This window comes from Eulemur rufifrons, chromosome 30, assembly GCF_041146395.1.
Source record: "Eulemur rufifrons isolate Redbay chromosome 30, OSU_ERuf_1, whole genome shotgun sequence".
Lineage (NCBI taxonomy): Eukaryota > Metazoa > Chordata > Mammalia > Primates > Lemuridae > Eulemur > Eulemur rufifrons.
Genome location: NC_091012.1, coordinates 37,123,081 through 37,131,289, shown reverse-complemented (window position 1 = coordinate 37,131,289; position 8,209 = coordinate 37,123,081).

Below are 8,209 nucleotides of genomic sequence, written 5' to 3'. Positions count from 1 at the left end.
TAGGGCTATGAATTCATAATTTACTTAAGGTATTCTACGTGTTTCTTTCCCGGAACCAATAGAGCTTTTACTGTGGATGATGGTGAGGGTTTGTGTACGTAGTTGTCAGTGTATGCAGGCTAGGGGATTCATAATCCATGGTGTCTTTAGCTCCCTAAAGTGGTTCAAATGCTGACTAATTGGAGAGGATGAGTTCCACCCTTTGTATTGGGCTCAGGTGACAGATTTGAACTGGGAAAACAGTACCATGTGCTCCAATAATTTTAGCCCAGCCCTTATGTTCCTAGCTCTGCCCTCTGAACTGTCAGTCCTCAAAGACTTTACACAGGATCTTGACCTGACTCTTGATCTTCTCATGGACGTTTTCCATCTTTCTCACTAAGGTACTAAGGAGTAAAGGGTTTGGTCGGGGTTACTGTCCTAAATGGTACTCTGCTTTCCCCAGGAAATGAAGCTTCTGAGGAGCAAGAATCCTGATGTTTCCTCTTACGTCCTTCATATCATTTATTATTTAGTGCCAGAGATTTAGTAGGCATTTACTAGAGATACAAGTGATTAAATGAGAGACATTGTGTAAATTACAAACCAAAGCATTACCATAGTATTGTACAGGACAGTCTCGGGATCTTTGACTCCCTGTTCCTCTAATATTTGTATTCCTGACATCGTTGCAGGATATCCTTGAATGGAATAGTCTCTCCTACCTCATTTATAACATGACATCATTTTCCCCCCACATTTGTTAAGAATTTTTTCAAACAGACAAGTTGAAATTACAGTGACCACTCACATTTCTACCATCTAGATCCTACAATTAAACATTTTACTATATTTGCTTTATCACATATCCATCCATTCATTGGTCCATCTTAATTTTTTGGATGCATTTCAGAGTAAGCTGCAGGCATCTGTACACTTTACCCCTAAATACCTCAGCTTGCGTATCAGTATGTGGTTTCCATTTTGACATTCTTAGAGCTGCTATCAGATTTGTTGAGATCTTGACATTTATTTTGCTGGTGGCTAAGGAGAAGTAGTAACTTGAATGTAAAATATGTTCAGTTTTCAGACTCTGGGGAGGTTTCCGTTTGTAACTAGCAGCAAGTATACAAACACATCCGTATTGCTGCCCCCTCCCATTACATGGTTGAATTATTTATACTGTTGAGACTTGGAAAGCCAGCCTAGGAAATACAATTGAGGGTCTTGTTTATATGAATGAAACTAGAGAATTGGGGGTGAGGACAGTAAGGCAAAGGGTTAGAGTTTTGCCTTATAAGGGGAGAAAGAGATTCAGGACCAGGAAGTTAACAACGTGATACCACTTTCATACATGAAATCTAGAGAGGACATGGGTTTAATAAACGCTAAGAGTACAAATTGAGTCCTTCTAGCCTAGTGGTTTTCATATTATATTCCGTGGAACCCCACAATTCATAGAAGAGTTTCAGAGGCTTCACCCACATTTGAATTAGATTTTCAAAAGTGTATTGAACTATTAAAAAAACTAATAAACAACAGACACTGTGTTTTATAGTATATACTATAAACTGTGTTTTATAGTAAATTTTAACATCCTGGATAACACTGAATGATTGACTTTAAAATAAGTAAAGGTTATTCATGTCAGCCTAAAATAAAATTTTGAGTAACACTTATCTGTCATCCATCAAAGTCAGGGTAATATTTCTGTGTGGGAATAAAGACAAAAGATCTACAGCGGGGCCATTACGCTAAAGCCATGGGTGTTAAGACATTGGCCTGTGAAAGCTGAAGTTACATTTTGGTTTCCAGTTACCATGAGCACTTATCCATCTGTTATATTTAGATTTTTTTTCTGATACCTTTAGGAATCTGGAAACAGATGAGTATATGCTTTAAACTTGAAACGACCATAAAAGGGGAGAGATGGTTAGCAGGCTGGAGTCTGGCTTCAGTGTTGTCCCTCCGATGGGGCTGTGTGAATGGATTAGGGAACCTTCAAAAAAGGTCTCTCTTGGCCCATAGCCCATACTGCTCAACACAAGTCTGAAAATGTATGTGTGCAATATTTGCATCTCGTTGTGAGATTTTCAGGGCTTCTCTGATTATGCCTGAAAACCTTACTAAAATGGGCTTGGCAGATTTCTTTCATTTGGAGTCTGTGGTACTCACTTTTGTTTCTTCATTCCAGATTGTACCAGATTCTGTGTCCATAGACTGAAATACGTTTTTGGAAGCCAGTACCTGCTTGTGTGTAGTCACAGTCGATTTTTAAGGTTTTGCTTATCCGTTTTATTTTCCTCCTATCATTTTATTAAGAAGATTCTCAAAGTTGAAGTAATTTTGCAGTGACCACTGGTATGCCCGTAATCTAGAGTCTACCATCAACAACATTTTACTTGTTTTATCAGATATCTATCCACCTCTGTATCCATTCATCAATACATCTTATTTTTGGTTGCATTTCAAAGTGAATGTAGATTTCACTAGTTAACGTCATATATTTTATATCCTTGGAGTCTAGCTTTTTGAACATTACACAAATGTGCCTAACTTGGCATAGGAGGTTGTGAAAGAAGATGTAAAATAAATGCCCCAGTTTTACTGGGGAAAAAATTTAGGAGCTTTATTTTAAAAGTAACAGGTATTCTGGAATTCTGGCATGGAGTTGGAAAAAAATACTGGCTTATTTTTAAATTGGAACTTTTTTTGTGACTTAGGCATTGCTGACCACCAATAAAGGGGTGGGATACAGTTATAAATTTTATTTTCATCAGAGGCAGGAGCCAAGTAACTTCCAGTTCTTACAGAGAGGCAGGATCATCTTTAAAAGTGTTATAGAGTGTTGGTCACTCCCACAAAATCAATTGCATTTGGAAGGTATAGGGAGCAGTTACTTGAGGAGTAAATTGGTCTATACTGGATCTGATTCCCAACCCTGGTGTCAAGATGGTAAGTGCAAATTATTAAAAAAAAAAACCCACTCTTTTTACAATTTGAACAGAGACAACAGGATGGAGATGAAAGGTTCCAGTGTATGGCTTTTGCCCCTGTTTATGTGGAAAGCGCTCCCTATGTTCTTGCAAAGCTGTGTTATTGTTCCCTTTTATTCTCAATCCCCAGAATTGTGTCCAAACACTCTCCCTTGGCCCAGGGGCTTGGCTGGGTGTATTTCCTTCTGGAAGTCTTCACTAGCACTCTTGAGTTAGCTGGCAGGAGATCCCTTAAAAGCATTTCCAAGCAGTTTTTCCCACTCCCTATAGGAGCGAATCCTGCACTTTTCACTTCAGTTCCAGCTGCTTTTGCTTGGGCAGAAAAAGATCTCTGCTATGTTCCCAATCTCTGGATGGTCCAAGAAAATTTAATGTATAAGGACAAAATGTTAGGACAGAAAAACTTTAGGGCAAGGATTCGTTGGGGGGGGTGTGAGTGGAAAACTCGGTCATTAGATATATGTAAAATGTGTCCGTAGAACATTAAATTTTAAAAACCTACATATAGGGAGTTGCAAGAAATTTTCCAGCCCCTTTAGGCAGACATATGATTCTTTAAAATCCATAAAATCTCCTTGGTATGATGGAATAACATGCCCTTTAGTCTTGGAAGTGACTATTAGGTTGCAAAGGTTTTGATTCCTCTACCACTAGCTTGCTCTTTGATCTCGGAATGTGACTTACTTGTCCTGTGATTATTTCATAATCACCAATAATAAAACTGATTTACTGTATATAGTGTAATAGTTGAGTTTAAAAGTATATCTAGTTATAGCTCAAGTTTATGAATATTTTATTAACGTTTACATATTAACATTAGGCTTTCTAATCAGATCTAATTTTATTTGAAGAAAGGTGTTTTGCATTTGAATGCTTTATCTTCTGTAGTTCATATGTATGGTACCACCCTTAATTAAGATTAATTTTCTTACTGCAAAATGTATGTTTAAAATACATAAACATTGATTAGACTTTGTACTTATGGCTACTGGGAAGGTGGAAAGTTTTCTAGATTTATGCTTAAGACAGGTGACAGTACTTGAGCTTCTATTCTTAGTTTGACCTCACCCCCTCTTAAGGCAAGACACTTAATCTTTTTCATGTCTCAGTTTATCCATCTATAACACCTGTAGTCTTATTTCATGGAAACAGTCCCTGCTTTATATTTGATAGCATCTGAAGACTTGATATAGAAGGTGGCACGGAAGTTCAAATTATTATGTAGGGAGTATTTGTATGCTGAATGATAATCTTGACAAATTAGTAATTACTACATTTAGAAAGTTACATCTCTGGAGGGAATTGATATTTGATATTGTTGTCCTGTGTGTTCTAAGTTACCATCATAACAGTAGGAAAATAAACCCTTGTCTTGGCTGTGTTACAAAGGGATAAACTCACTTCTTCAAGTCCTTACTAAATCTACAGCCCTTTAAACGACAGAAATAAAAAGTGTTTCTTATTTTATTTAATTTTCCCCAAATAAAAGTCTTATAATTAACCTTGGCTTAGTTTTTCTCTTGTTGAGGGATTTCCAAGTTGTTTTCTTTGTAAAGAATATAGGATAAACCATGTCAGTTACTTAAAGCAAACAAAAATACTCTGTACAGATATGCAGAGGAGTATGCTTTTGATTTTTAGATCAAAGCAAAGAACCAAGATTTTATGGAGCTTGCTTATTATACATTTGTTCCCAGCTCCTTGTGCCTTTGAAAAGAATTAAATACTAACCAAATACAAGAGGATTAAATAGCTAGACTCTAAGTAAAACTAAAATACCCATATTACTGTTTTCTAAATGCTGATTCCTTAAAAAGTTGGGCTGACATGAAAGAGAGAGAATCCCTATCATGGAGATTGCTAGTCTTTTCACAGTGATCTGCCCCTAGATTTTATGGTGTATGATAAGTGTGTGTGTGTGTGTGTCTGTGTGTGTTGGTTGCAAAAATTGTGTGAGCCATGTGAAAAATTAAGTCCACTTGAAAAAATCAGAATACACTACCTACTTAGGTACAAAACCTGATTTTTACATATATATATATATATATATATATATATAAAATTTTCTTTTACAAATCTTTTATATTATTTTTCACTTTACATAGTACTTAGACACTGTTTAATTTTGTTCCTAAAACAATTCTATAGGGAAATTAAGACAGGTATTAATATCCCCATTTCGTAGATGAGGAAGAAAAATTAACTTGGCTAGTAAGCAGCTCAGCAGAGTCAGAGATTGCAGCCGGGGTGTTTGATTCTGAGTCTAGTGCTCTTTCCTTCTATTACAACGCAACGAAGTCGACAAAACATTCACTGCTATTTTCATTAAATGAAAGCTTAAAATTAATTTAACTTTTATACTGTTATCTCAATTTAATTTTATGAAGTTAACTTTTAATTGATTTTCAACTTCCTAAAAGTGTTTGAAAATTAAATATCGCGTTTCACAACTCCTAAATTAATCTCCTCTGTACATTTCCTAGCCCAATATGATAATTTATATTAATATATAGGCTTTAGCATTTATTTGTGACATCAAATGAGTAGACAGTTAGAAGGGACTTAAAATTAATTAGGTTTTGCAATTCTTATAATACTTTTGGCTTGTCATACTGAATTGCCCCAACACCACAACTGGGCATCCTTGTTTTAACATCTAACAATAATATTAATAGCTAGTATACTTACTTTTAAAATGGTTTGCGTATAATAAACAGATTTATAAACATCAACCCCTTTCCTGAGATCCAGAGTTAATTTTTTTAAACGTTCGCTGTGACATTGGTGTGGAGGTGCTGGTGACATTTCTTTTCCTTGTTTATCTATAGAAACAGGGAGGTGTATTCTGAGTTGGGAAGTCAGTGACAAATAGCCATAGAACATGGGTCACCTGGCTTCGGTTAGTTATGTGACCTTTAAGAAAACAAGTGCCCATTTCAGAAAAGACTGACCTTTGAGACTACAGATGTCAAGCTACTCTTCTGCTTTAAAGAAGAAATAATTACGGGGTGAATTTAAAACTCGGATACAGATATAGTTGAAGAATCCCTGACAGATTTATGTAACGAACGAGGATGGTGTTTTGTTTTCCCAGCATGCAGTTTTAAGGTCAGATCTGTGACTCAGAGCTGCGCACTTCCCTGGTGGTATGCATCAATGACATGTTGCCAGTCTAATCGTCCAGAAGGGTTTGTGCTCAGCTCAGGTTGCTTCATTATAATCCCCAGCTGAGAAGCCACCTTTCATTTTTTAAAATAGATAAAGAAGACAACATGAACATTTGAAAGTCAAATACCATATGTACTTTATAGCTTTTCAGCCTAGAGACTTGATGAACACTAAAGTGCCTCCTTAATTTTGGGAAGTAGATCCTCCATTGCCACTAACCTGTCGTGGCGTGGCTCTACATGAGCATATGTTGTGTACAGTGTCACTATAAGCATTTTGCTAAGTTTATTTTTTAATTCATTGTGGTTTTCAGTACAAAGAGCACTGGACTTGGAATCAAAAGTCACTTCCTCTCCGGGCGGTTTATTAGTTAAGGGTGACCTTAGCATAGTTGGCATGGGATTTCCAGATGGCATCTTCTCTGCATGAACAAAAAGAATCTGCCATTTCAGTAAGCTTTGGTGAGTGCTGCGTGGTCCACTTGAGATCTTTTCATCGTTTAACTTTTTTCTCTCTCCCTTTCCTTCTAAATCAAAACTCCCATTCCTTTAATGTAGCTGACCTCTTTTGGGTGTGAGAGGAAGGCAATCTGATTAAACAAACTTACTAGATTTTTTAGTTGGTTCATTCTGTCTTTTAAAAACGTATATATCTCTTTACTGCATTGTTTGCAACAGCAAAAGGTTAGAAACAGCTTAAATGTTTGTCAGTAAGGCACTGATTAAGTAAATGGTGGTATATCTACACAGGTAGATACTATGTACATGTATAAAAAGTGGAAGCTCTTTATGTACTGACATGGAAAATTCTCTAAATATAAGTAAATAGAAATAGCAATAGAATAAACAGAAAAAGCAAGGTGCAGAAGACTATGCATAGTATCCCACCATTTATGTTTTTTTTTTAGAAAAGGAAAAAGAAAAAGTATATACAGCTACCATTTTTTATATGCCCAGTATCTCTGGAAGCATAAAGAAGACTCTGGTATCATTAGTTATCAGTGGAGGGGGGAAGTGGATGTCTGGGGATGGGCAGGGCAGGAAGACTTTTCTCTGTATACTCTTTTGTACCTCTTCAGAAATGCATATTTTAAAATGAAATAAATCCACACAAAAAGGAATGTTCACACCAGCATTATTTATAACAGTTAAAAAGTAGAAACAACCCAAATGCGCATCAACCGATGGATGGATGAACACTATGTGGTGTATCTGTCCACACAATGGAGTATTATTCAGCCCTAAAGGAGAATGAAGTGCTGGTGCTATAATGTGGGTGAACCTTGCAACATTACGGCATGTGAAAGAAACCAGCCACAAAGGCCACATACTGTGTGATTCCATTGCTAGAAGAGACAGAAAGTAGATTAGTGGTTGGCAGGGGGTGGGAGATGGGGAGTGTCTAAGAGCTTCCTTTTGGGCTGATGAAAATGTTCTAGAATTAGATAGTGGTGATGGTTGTACAACCTTATGAATATACTAAAAACCACTGAATTGTACACTTTGAAATGGAGAATTTTGTGGTGTATAAATTGTATCTGAATAAATAAAATAAAAAACAACTTGAAGTCATGAACATGGAAACTTCAAGCATAACTGTGGACATGAAAAACAATAAACAACTTACTTAAGTTTCCACCTAAGAAATATTTCCATTCTAAAATATTTCACATATTATCACTGATAATGCCAGAGGACTTTATGTCCTCCCCTTATAAAATGAAAAGATCACTGGGATCTTTTCATTTTATTAGGCAATGTTGTTAACCCGAATGAAGCCCTGATTGATAGAATTTTAAGTAAAATAACTAAATAATTTTCAATGACATAGGATTGAGGTATTGTGGCTACAGGCCTTGCCCAGGCCCTGCCACTAGGAGAGGAGGCTGCGGAGCCTCAGAGAATCTTTTGCACCAGTGTGCCTTTTCTCTCCTCACAGCTGACCCCAGAGCTGTCCCTTCTGCTATACTGCCTCCCTAGCCAATTAGCTTCCCCTGTCCCTTCCTTGTGTTCTCCTGGGGTGAGCTGAGTCACAGGGTTTAAGGAGCCCTTCCTGGTAGGAGGGGA